Consider the following 13,707-nt stretch of genomic DNA (forward strand, 5'->3'; position numbering starts at 1 on the left):
TAGGTCAAAATTATAACCCGCAAAATTTTAAACAAAGTTTGAGTTTATAATGAAGAAGAAGCGTACAAACCAACGTGAAGATCAGATAATACTTAGCGGGTTAAATGGACTGAAACTTTTGTGTGAAATTGGTAAAAATTTCTATAACGTAGTGGTTAAACAACGAAAGTAGTAGTACTACATAAGTGGGTTTCATTACATTTTAGTTTGTGTGAACTAAATTTTCTTTCCTGCTACAAAAATGTCTTTGTCATGCTAGATAACTTTTTGGTTTTGGTCATAAGTATTATACATTGTTCATAAGTATTATACATATACATGGTCATAAGTATTATACATTAAATTTTCACAATCATTGAAAAGAAGTTCCGTGGAGAGCGATTGTCCAGGGATAGTGGTATAGGGTATTCCATGGTCGGCTCCGTCCGACTATAGACTTTTCTTACTTGTTTTCTTCATATGTTAATTATTTTTGAGCTAAAAAACAAATTGTATATAAAAATTATTTTTAAGACTTTCTAAGCATAGAAAACATTTTTTCTATGAATTTCCCTATTGAATCGGTGCGGCGGACTATTGTGGACCGAGATAAAGGCACCTCTTTGAAAATGTCTTCCATTTTTCTACCAGTATCTCCAAAAAAGATAATACTGACATAAAAACTTGTTTAATAACCCCCTATCTTCAAAAGGTCTACATTTCTTGGCCAATTCCAAAGCAATCTTATATGAGGCCTTGATTGTGGCATTAATTGCCCTTGTCTTTTATAATATTAAGACTCCTATTATTATTTGTTAAATTATCTTTAAGCTGTCTTATTATTTTTTTCGCTCATTTCCCGTCATTAAATGATATTTTGTATGCGTATTATAATGACGCCTAAGGTAAGATGGATATACATCTTTTTATTGTTGCATTGCAGACGAGACATCCTGCGTCATTAAAAATATTAATACAGAACAAAAAATCATTATCAAATTCTTCCCTCCACATATTTGCTGTACAACTGCAAAATCTTTTCAGTGTACCCAAAAAAAAAAAAACAAATAAAGCGGCATCAACCTGCTTGCATGACATTCAGTACAAGACTGAAGTAAAAAATCAAAACATTTGCTCTCTTAGTTTGCGTTCGGGTCGCGTGTGTGTGATTTGCCGAAAAACTTCGTAACCTTAATACTATTAACGGACGGGTTTGCTTTAGATGGACAGAGGGACGGAAACACAGAGCCACATCGACTCAGCTCGCGAGACATTCATTTTGGCATATATAAGTATGGATCGACGTCCATAATTTCGATGGTTTACAAACTTTTTGGCCCAAACCAACTTATAACACTGTGCAGCAGCATTTTTGGGGGGTAGAAAATTTCTTTCCCAAAAGGAAATTTTCGCCATAGGTCAAGTTTCTGAGATATCGCGCGATGAAGTTTTTGATGTTTTCCCTAAATTACTTGGGAAAATAGCTCCATATCTGTGTTTGGCGTTGTTGTAGTTTCGTTTTGAGGTGACATGTCTTCAGTGAAGTCCATTGGCGAATCTTTTTGTAGAATATTTCATTATTCTAACTCAATGCCTTTCATGCCCTTTTCGTCCTTTATTTCTTGAACCGTAGTGAAAGTACCACAAGATGAGATTTTTCAGCATCCAAATATTCTATAAAAATTTTGCTCAGAAAATTTTAGGTGCGCTTCTCTTTGACATCTAATCGATTTTGTCCCGTTTTCATTGTCATGTTTGACATTTATTCGGACTTGGTTCAGAATTAAACTATGTTTTGTTTTTTTTGTATCCTTCCTATACACAGAAAGAAACTAAGTGGAATTTCTGCGGCAGGTATAATGAATATTATAAGGGTAAGCCAGTAGACATTTCCCCGAGGCAAAATAATCATTATTTGCAGGTTTTCGATGGCAGAAACGTTCTCTTATTGGATCTCCTGGAAGAGAAGAACTTAATAGACCATCTGCATTTCCGAAGTGATCGCCTCATGCAATCGGAAAGTACAAAATATTGCGGTACAACATTTATGGTTAAAGTCTACAGCTTTCATAAGATCTTATTTCCCCGGTATTAAAGTAGCTCGACCAATTTAAGCGTTTTAAACTTGAAATAGCTTTTATTTATTCCAATTTTAAAGAATCATAACAGTAGCATTCAAAATTTGCATTTTTCTCAAGTTATTAAAGAATGTGCTATTCCATGAAATACTTTTAATCGTACAAATTTGGGCTTTTTGAAAGAAAATTAAAAAAAAATTATAACGGTACGTTATCGAAGCCAAACTTTTTGTTGAAAGATACTTCATAAGATTACAAACCAAGATATATAAACATTCCCGAGGTTATTTCACGGATATCGACTAAACTAAAGTAACAAAAAGCAATTTGAAATGTGCTATTGACATGAAACGGAGTGATATTGTCCAATCGATGAGGAAATTTTACCAGTTCATTTCTGTTATGTTATAAATAATAAAGAATTATACATAGATATCGGCATAGGCTCAATGTTATAGCTAGTGCGTATATACATTTTAATATGGTTTAAGACTTCACATTTTGTTATAACTATATACGTTTCAGACGATTTGTGTTTGTGACTCCTACAAGGACAAATGCGCTTTACTCTAATTACTTTACTACATCTGCATGTATTATAGAAGTCGTGACTTTGTGCACAGTTATTTAGTTTGGTTGCATAATCTGCAATATTTTCCCAACTTCCGACATTTTCCAAAGGAGAAGATGAAGAAAAAGAAAATAACTAAAACTACAAATAACTATTCTACTAGTTGTCACAGAAATTGTTGCCTTCAAAGTTGGTATTGTGTGTTGGAAAACTGTTACAAACAAACAATTTTCCAAACGCTTTAATCTACAATGAAACCTTGCGAAAAGGCAAAAGACAAACATTTGACAAATAATGGTCTCTGTTTCACGTTTTTCTTTTGTTCGTTTCATTCAAATACCAAAAGCAAAATAAACTAAAGATCCAGTAGGTTAGAATTTTTAATTCTTTGTAACCCAAGTTCCAACGATTTGTCTTTTTGCACAAATTGTTACTCTGTGTTTCCCGGATATACCACCAGCCTCACGAAGAAAAATGGTGACAAACAACTAGGTACAATGTAAATTATGGAAATACACATTCCAGTGCAAAAACTGGAATTCAACAGCAATGCAACGAAACCGATGAATATTTTTGGTCACCCTAACCACAATTCCTATTTTGCTGTGTAGCTGCAGTACACCAAAAAATGTGAGCAACTTGTATTTAACCCCAGCTACAGAAGTCGTGCAGTTACATACATACATATGTATGTCTTTGCGAGAGGGTGAGTATTGCTATAATCTCAAAGCATATTCCGATAACACTATTTTGGAAAGGTCCTTGTTTTATGTGTATGCCAGAATGGATCTGTTCAGATACGCGTTTAACATCAGACTAATCTGCGTCCGTGCCCGAATTTCAACACAAAAATGAGATTGTGCGACCATCAATATAGAACCTTTAGTTTCCCATGTTAACTCAAATCAAAACCATTCTTTGGTTAAATAAATTATAACATATAGAAAAGTATCAGTCGATATACTCTCAGCCTGTGGCAATTGAAACGAAACAACGTTTCCCCAAAAACATATGTACTTAGGGGGTCTCCAAATTGGGCGTATGAACTTGGCGACAATGATATGGATTAGGATAAAATCTAAAGAGTTTTGCAGAGGATGTATCTAAAGGAATGAACCGACATAGTCCATTTTGGAAGTGCGTCTTATATTGGGGGTCATTCCTCTCGATTGGACCATTATATCAGGAAACATGGACCTGGACCCTTAACCGCACTTAAACAAAATGTTGATCATTTGTGAGGGTGGTGCCCCAAGTAATGGGCCGATAGGGCCCACTTTTGAACATAAACTATGTTTGGACCATATATTTCGAGATCCAAAGTTTGGACCAAATCGGTTGCTTCGTTTATGCGGTATTGTGCTTACCATTTTAGCGAATATTTTCGAACTTTTGTGGGGGAGGTACCGAAAGAAGTGGACCTATAAGCACCATCTTCGAATTTCATCTAATATTCTAAGAAATATTACGATATGCAACGTGTGGACCAACGCAGTATTCGGTTCGGGTGTTGTCGTGCGCACCAGCCACAAGACATGCTGGCCGTAGGGTCTTTTTTACAGTTTTCGGCTCATTTTCTCAAGAAAAATGGACTTGCCACTTGAAAAAACTAGTACCGTAGTAATAGGGGCCTTGTGTGCAACCTGTGGCAAGAAAAATCAAAACGATTTCAGAGGCAATTTTTGAAATTTGGTGTGGGAGGTATCCGAAGGAGTTGACAGATATAGTACATATTCTAACCTGATTTATGTCTCGTAGAAATATTACGATGTCCAAAGTATGGACCAAATCGGTTACTGCCTTCGAGAGTTATCGTGCGCACCATTTTAGCAAAAAATTTGAACTATTGTGCGGTAGCTATCCAAAGGTGTGGACCGATAAGGCCCATCTTAGAACTTGATTTAACTTTGGGCAATATGTTACGATTGCCAAATTTTGGATTGAATCGGTTTTTCGTTCGAGAGTTACCGCGGGCTCCATCCACAACACATCGTGCCATAACGGGTTTTACAGCTTTCAGGCCATGTATGAAAAATTTGCACCGTCGCACAGTGCAAAATTTGAGGACTTTAGCGGAACTTTACTAATAACTTTTAAAGGAAAAGGTGTAGATTCCTAAAAGTTTGCACAAATGTTTCTTATATTAGTGGACAGTGTGGGACTCAAATTGGGCCACATAGACCCGCGGTTTCCTGTAGCGGTCATGTAACGATGGCTGCCGTTTTTACGTCTTACATTCATTTTTCAATCGATTTTGATGCAAATTGGTATATTGAATTTTCAGCGGATAGAAAACTTATGTACAAAATATTTTCAATATAGGTTCGCATTTTGGAATAGCCCCACATGCCGGGTTCCCTCATATTGGGTATTTTAAAGGTTAAAGACAAAATTGCAGCCGATTTTGATGCAAATGTAAATTTTAAGATGTTAGCGAATAAAAAACCTCCTCACACAAAAGCTGTCAACATAGGTCCACTTCTGGGTGAAGCCCCACAACCCTACACATATATTAAGGATTAAAATGTCAATATTTTTTGTTTTCATTTGTATCTATAATGTTTATTGGTCCATTCAGCAGGTCTTTACCATTAATTTTGTTAATATGTCTTTCAGATCAAGTTCAGGTCTGCACCGCAGCATCTAAAAATGTTGCACTATATGTAAATCACCAACATTTAGAGGTCAAAACTACGAAAAATTGCGAGAGGTTTCTTAATTTTACAGAAATTATCACTGTAATTTCAACACAGTCAACAATGGCGTTCATTGTTGCGTTGATCTTCCACTTTTGGAAAATGCAACTGAATGAAATTCCCGAAGTCTTTTTAGAAAATCTTGAATATCTCCAAAGACCGCGCGATACCGCACCAGTTTTATAGTTTTGCGAACAGAGGAGAATCCAATCTTTCAGATTATATATATCTTAACACGTGAATGTACGTAATTTACTTTTGAAATGGCCAACTTCAAAAAATCACTTCTTTCCGAATAAAATTGCACGAAAGCAATAAGAGTTTCTTGCATTTTTTAAAGTGTAAAATATCATAATTATTTTGTAAAATATTAAGAAAAATAGATCATGGTATACTGACTTACCATTTGTCCGCGTCAATCCCTTTGTTTAATGATTCAAAAATACATTTCTTACAAAAAAAAAAAAAAAAAAAAAAATATTACACAAAAGTGCAACTTTAAGTGCATTTTTTAGTCGTTTCGTGGAGTAAATCGGCAAACTGAGTATAGACCATTTGCAGTGGAGTACTTAGCTAACGAATTCAATAAAAGTTTAATTAATTTCATTTCTTTGAAAATCCCTTAAAGTTCCACTAAACTTCCCAAATTTAGCACTGTGCGTCGTAATGGGGGCAGCGAATACAAGTTGGTACAACAAAAATCAAAAGAATTCGAAAGGAGGTCTTAAACTGCACTTTTCCGAAATTTTGTGTGGTAGGTACCCGAAGGAGTGGACCGGTATAGTCCATATTCGAACTTGATCGGAATTTGGGAGGTACCGTTGCATGGGGGCTATATCAAAACGTCGATCTATACATACAAATTTCTGGCGGAAAGTTTTTAGGCTCAAGGAAGACTAAATACAAATTTTATCTTTCGGTGGGATATTGACGTCACAACCTTCGGAATTACAAAAACCGGGAGGTACCGTTCTATGGCGGCTATACCGAAACGTGGACATATGGCGACGAATTTCAGTCAGAAAGTCTTTTACCTCCAACAAAGACTAAATACCAAATTTCAACCATTTCGGTGGGTTGCTGTGGCCCAAACCTTCAAAATACCGAAAATCGGGAGGTACCGTCCTATGTGGGCGATATGAAGGCGTGGACCTATAACGACAAATTTCTGGGAGAAAGTTTTATACCCCCAACGAAGAATAAGTACCAAATTTCAGCCATGTCGGTGTGATCATTAGGCTAAAAATTCAAATACCGAAAATGGGGTGTTACCGAAATGAAGACCAAATACCAAATTTCAGCCATTTCGGAGGAATATTGGAAATAGGAGGAATATCAAAATACCGGAAATAGGGAGGTACCGCTCTATGAAGGCGTAGACCTATACCGACAAATTTCTGGGGGAAAATTTTTTTACCCCCTGCGAAGACTAAGTACCTAATTTCAGCCATTTCGGTGTGATAAAGAGGTTAAAACCTTAAAAATACCGTTTTATGGGGGCTATATTAAGGCGTGGACTGATATAGCCCATTTGCAACACAAAACATCCTAGGGGTAATATAAACTTCTATAGCAAATTACAAAGCCCTATCTTAAAAACTGCGAGCTGTATCTTGATTTCAACATATTACCTAGGGGTAATAGAAACTTCTATAGCAAATTACAAAGCCCTATCTTAAAAACTGCGAGCTGTATCTTGATTTCAACATATGGACGGACGGACATGGTTACATCGACTTCGAATTTTACCCTGATCAAGAATATATGCACTTTATAGGGTCTCCGAAAAAATATTTCGATGTGTTACAAACGGAATGTCAAATTTAATTATACCCTCCATATTGTGGTGGAGGGTATAAAAATAACCTTGAAAAGTTATTCCCATCAATACAGTCAAAGGTCAAATGTCAAGTTTCCGCTATTATGAAAGTTATGAATAGTGTTGCAAAACCTTGTTCTTCTGTTCAATAAGTTTGTGTATTTTATAAAAAAGCGTAATGAATGCTACCAAGTATCCTTCGATTTTCCATTAGGAATTTTCACGACTTTGCAAAATCATTATGTTTCTGTTTGTTATGTGAATCATTCATTGGTGCAAAAATCTGTTAACAGCCTTGAACTTCTAAGAACTAAAAATGAAAGTATTTACAAAATTTTTGAAATTTTTTTCATGTGTACATAATATAAAACAAAACGACGAAAAATATTTATATGCATATGAATTTTTAAGTGGAGCAACATATTTGGAAGATTACTTGACCCACTTTTATTTTTACACTAGATAACAATTTAATTATATTTGAAGTTAGAAATACAAAGTTTTAACCGTAAATATCGCTCACTTTGTTTTCTAGGAAGTTAGCCAGAATATGTCGGCCTTGACTACATCTAACCAGCCTCAGCTTATGCCAAAAACTATAACTTTATTAAAAAGAAATACCATTTTGCATAGTTTCCAGAAATACCATTTTCCATAGCCAGTAAAGGATGTCAACAAACGAAAAACGTACAGACCGATTTCGCTTTTGTCGCCCAGTTCCCGATCATCATCATGGGTTTCGTAAGCAGCACAGCACTGCAATTGAGCTGCACGTCGTCTCCATACCTATCAGTCGAGCACTTGACGAGGACACATTGTTTAAGGACATCGAATCCCTACGGCCCTTATGCTCAAGTTTGAAACGGTAGATAATAAATAATATGTGTCAATGTTAGTCTTATGTGGAGTAGGGGAAAACTAATTCGAAGTCCTGAAAAGTAAAACACCTCAAGGTGAAGTGATATTTACATCTATCTTTTTTAACTTTCCTATATTCCAGGCCCCTAACCACCACAGACGACATTGAAATCAGATCATTGTTCGATCTTGGCGTAACGTACCTTCCCTTATGTAATTTGTGAAAGGCTTAACTCCTATATATATTACAGTCTTTTTTGTGCGAGTAATATACAACTATACGCCAGTAAATATATGGCAACTCTGTTCAACACATGGGCTGAGCAGATTATCACCGAACTTAATGTCCTGGTCGATGGTAGCCCAAGATTCTAGAGACTACAATCGATAGTTTAATGTAATGATGTTCAGGTCGTCCGCCCATGCCACAACTATTTGCGAGGAGATTAACGTTATTCGCGGACGGCAACACTGTGACATGATCTCGTTACTCTACTTGTTTCGGTGTTACATTGAGAGTCATCTTAACCACGATATGGTGTATAGGACGCAACGTCCAGGCATGTCAGGAGGAATCTTCATGATTTAGAGAGAATAGCATCGTGTGAATTTGATCCTCGGAGTACATTCCCAATCTGCTGCCACCACAAATCTGCTTAGTTTTCGTTCAACTAGGTAAGGGATAACTAATCACTGTTTGTGTGAGTCACAAGCACGAGATTGATTTTCTCTCAACAAATAAAACGATCGGTGGTGAGATTAAGGTTGAAACTAGCCACAAGTAAGATTGCGTTTGTGCTACAGCTGGCAAACAATCGATAGCATTATCGATAATATCGATACTTTATTTTGAATGTCACTATCGATTGATAGTTTTTTCAATCGATATTATCCGAAAAAAAACTGAATTGGCTAAATTTCCAATGTATTTTGGGTATTTATCATTCCGCCATGTTATTTATTTAGAATTCATGGATACTCCCAAACCAAAAAATTAGTATTCAATTGTTTTCTAATAGTACGTTTACATATAACCGGATTTAATAAACCCACTGGGTTTCAAATTTCCATTGCGTATACATCAAATAAATATCATAAAGAAGGTTAACCCGGTAAAACCTATAATATAAACATGCTATAAGACAACATCAGAATGCATATCAGTGTTTTGAGATTCAGTTTTTTTTATTCAAAATAGCAGAGCAGGCAAAGAATGGGTAATTTTTACTACGATAAATTTTTTGTTTATTATAATTCGAAAAAAATAGTAAAAATTAATAGATTCTTGAAGTTCTGGAACAGACATATTTGTAGAAAGTGCAAATGTGTCTAAACAGCTCAAAATATCCTATAGCATGCGGAACCATTATATGGGAACTATAACAAAAATAGGACCTACAAAGTTGATTTTTGCGTGTTAATGGGGTTTCTTCACCAGGAAACAATACTGGAAATTTAAGATCTACAAACAAAAGGGCAATAGTATCGATACTATCGATAGTTTGAAATGAAAATATCGAAACTATCAAATGTTGCGGATATCGATAGTTTTTCAGCTCTAGTTTGTGCACACAGCAAGCGCCCAAGGTTGCCGTAGTGGCTAAGACAGAACTAGGTTCAACTAAAAGGCAAGGAGTGATATCGCATGTTGCCAACACAACACACATGTGAAGAGGTTTAGTAGGCGGAATTAAGCATATGTGTTTATAAATATTATTAAATATCCTCACTCTGTTCAACAACCTAAAATGGAAATGTAGTCCTTTGGGGGAAACAGTTTTTACAAACGCTTTCGCTGCACTCTTGATAACTGGTTGTTGACTAGTGTTATGTTTGTTTTGCTATGAATTTCATTACTGACTTCCTGGCGACCGGCTTCACACCATGCCATATAAATTCTTTCACTATTATTCAAACAGAAAATGCCTAAGGTGTTATTAAGACAATGCAAAATTTAAGTATTTTTAATATTATATTTCAGGAAGGTTAACAAGGTGTATGCGAGGTGATGGTAGCTCTGGATGCGCGAGAGTTTTGTGTGCCTACCGACATGTGCATTAATTATTCAAAATGATACTTAAACAGAACGGTAGCAACAGTTATATCAAGGTAAAGGCAAGAGATATGGAAAACAAATTATAATGTGAAGGTAAATGTGAAAGGTCACTGTTGATGTCGATAAAATGAACGGATAGATGTATTCACTCTTGACATTGGAAATTATTTGTGGATTTCAACATTTCTACAAAATAATGACAGTGGTACGAATTAGGTTTGAACTTAATCCCGTGTAGACGTTGGTTTATTCCCCAATACAATTTATACCAAATAAGACAGTGTTCGTTTTAGATTACGATTCTACAATGCTTTATTGACTTTACATCAGTTATCCACTTCAGTTCAGCTGGTTTTCACTTTACTTCTGTACTTACACTTACGGTTTAAGATCGCTTTACAATAGACAACTAAACTCCCAGCCTCTCCTTTCCCGTATTTATATGTGCCCGCTGCTTAATAGACTGTTCTAGTCTCCTTGATTTGGGAGGTTCTACAATGTTCAGACGAAACGCTAACCAATTCGCAAATACACACATGTACGCACATACAAACAGACCACAGAGTGTTCACAACCAGTGGGGCTGTTGTTGTAAATAAGGGAGATTATGCAGTAGCATAATCGAATAGTCAAAGTAAATTGAAAGATAGAGTACAACAACAAGAGCTAAGTAAACAGTAAATTAAGACTATGCGATAATTTCATGATTACAGTAATAGTTGTTGTTGCAGAACTAAATAAGGGAGAGGACTGAAAGATTACAACAATAACAAGATCAAAGCCACATAGAAAAGAAGTGATTGGAATTATTATAGAGTTATTGCTGTTGTACATTTGATTTAAATGAACTAAATGTTTTACGAAAATTTACGTTACAATTAAAACTTTTAAATTAACAGAAATTCGTCTAAATTAACTTAAATCTACCAGTTACTTTCGTAACAATAGTTTTTTTAATTAATGGAAATATCTTAACGTTGAAAGTGTCATATGGTCGTTATGAAACCCACACTTTATTATGTTTTTCCATAGTATATAAAATAATATATTTTAAAATAAGTAATATTATTAAATAGTTACAAAACAACAGTGATATACATTTTTGTATAAGTTTAAAATTTTTTTCAATTATACTTCATAAGAATTTTTCTAAAGCTCACAAGTCATCAACTGTGAAAGTTACAAACAAACACACTTTAAAAGTCATTTCGTTATCTCACGACAATCATATGCATGAAGTATCCCACAAGAAAAAAAAACAACAGCAACAAAAATATGAATGCATTTGTGTGTCTAGGCTGCAAGGAAGCGGAAAACGGAACTGTAAAACAGATGTCAGAAATAAAGTTAAGTGCATCTTCTGGGCAGATGAAAAACACAAAACTGTTTGTGGTCGGTAAGCATTAGAGCAAATCAGAATCATGTGCGTAGAATAAACGTTAATTAAAAGGGTTTTTGCTGATTCCTTTTTTTCTGACTTAGGTGACCGTAGGCATGGAATGTCATTGCAGTTGGCTTTGCTTCATGGTAAGATAGAAACTACATTAATAATGTTTTTGGCTTTGGTCGAAATTTCTCATTAAACGCCATGTAGCAATTATTACTATGCTAACTCTAGATAACATGTGGTGGTTATCCATATATGTGATTTAATGTGAAGTGATAAAAAACCTTAAATATTTGAAAAAGGTAATATTGTAAAGACTTTGAAAAATTTGTAAAAAAAACAAAAGGAAAGCACATACCAAACGCTCTACCATCATCGATAGCTACACCATGAATGTTATGGCCAACTCAAAGCGTTTAAATAAATAAAGGAATATTTTCAATTGAGAAAGCATATTCGACGTTTATGTTCAGGTGCATTCAGTTGCACGGAATATATACATACATATCGTCTGCTACGCACGAAAAGGTCGTAAGTCCATTTTTAGAAATTTTTCAGAAGGAAGAAAAAACATTCCACGGCATTCTGTATTGAAGATTTTATTATGGTGGTAAAAATAGTATTCTTCGTTTATTTATTCCGCTTCAATAGCTGTACTTTGTTTGATCAAATTCCGCCACGTTTGGGAGATAATTGGATGTCTTTGGACTTACGACCTTTTCCTTGTACAGTTTTGTATTTTTGCTGGGACCTACGACATTTTCTTTCAATTTACGGATTTTTATACCCTACTCCACAATGTGGGAAAGGTATTATAAGTTTGTTTTTCTAAAAATGTATGTAACACAGCGAAATATTCGTCGTAGACCCCCAATTTTATATACCATTTTTCATATCTCGACGAGCTAAAATGATATAGCGATGTGTGTCCGCCCGTCCGTCCGTGTGTACGTCTGTCCATTATAAATTGTAATAAAACTTCAGGCCACAATTATGGACCGATCGTCACGAAATTTGGTATGGAGGTCGGTTTCACATAAGAATAGATCGCTATTGGTATTGGTGATGATCGTGAAATATTTAGGGTGTGAAATGGACCAAAACAAAATTTTTATCCGAATTTGTATCTGCTCTGTAGGTTGCAATCAGAGTCCGATCAGCGCGAAATTTTAAATAAGGTGTGAGCTTATGACAGGAAACAAGCTTGCAATTTTACATTATGATCAGATAGTTTTTAGCGGGTGAAATGGGCCGAAACCTTTATGTGAAAATTGGAAAAAATTTTAATATATATTTTGTATCTTTACCACTACCAGGAAGGTAGGCACATTCTGCCCACAATAGTTATTTTTGACGGTCTATCGACCTTTCCGTAGATCCCATAGATGTTGTGATTTTCCTGCATAGAACCTGTGGTAAAAAGTAATGTAATAGTGCCTCGAAATAGTTGCCTTTTTTATACCCTCAGCATTTATGCTAACGAGGGTATATACACTTTCATACGGGCAAAATGTACCTGATGGAAGCAATGGTTTTAGACCCCAAGTATGTTTGGACAAAATCCGTTTCAGATAATTTGGAGCCGATTTACCAATGTCTGTCCGTATGTCTGTCTGGCTGGCTGGTGCGCACGATAACTGTCGAAAGGATCAACCGATTCGAATCAAATTTTGGGTATAGTAATATTTTGTCTAAACTTAGTTTAAGTTTGATGATTGGCCATATCGGTCCACTCCATCGGGTACATCCCACACAAAAGTTCGAAAATTATCGGAAAATTTGTGCGCACGATAACGCTTGAAGGGAGTAACCAATTTAGTCCATACTTTGCACATCCTGAATCGCTTTGATTTTTGTTCTAGCAACTTGTATTCACTGCCCCCCATACGACAGTACAAGTTTCATCAGAGGCAAGAAAATACTTCCTGAAAGTTGCAAAAAAAAAACCCTATGACACCGTGCGTAGTTGTTGGAGCGCAAGATAACTCTCGAACGGATCTGCCGATTCGGTCCAACATTTGGCCTTAGTAACGTTTTGTCCAACCTTAGTTTAAGTTTGAAGATAAGCCATATCTCCTACAGATAGCTCCCCCACAAAAGTTCAAAAATGTTCGGAAAAATTATGCGCACGTTAACTCTGGAAGGGAGTGACCGATTTGGTCCATACTTTACACATCCTAATATATCTACCACGTATAGATCAGGTTCGAATATGGGTATATTTGTTCACTCCTTCGGGTACCTCCCACACAAAATTTCGGAT

The sequence above is a fragment of the Musca autumnalis genome, unplaced genomic scaffold (genome assembly GCF_047663935.1).
Source record: "Musca autumnalis isolate F117 unplaced genomic scaffold, ASM4766393v1 scaffold_5, whole genome shotgun sequence".
NCBI lineage: Eukaryota > Metazoa > Arthropoda > Insecta > Diptera > Muscidae > Musca > Musca autumnalis.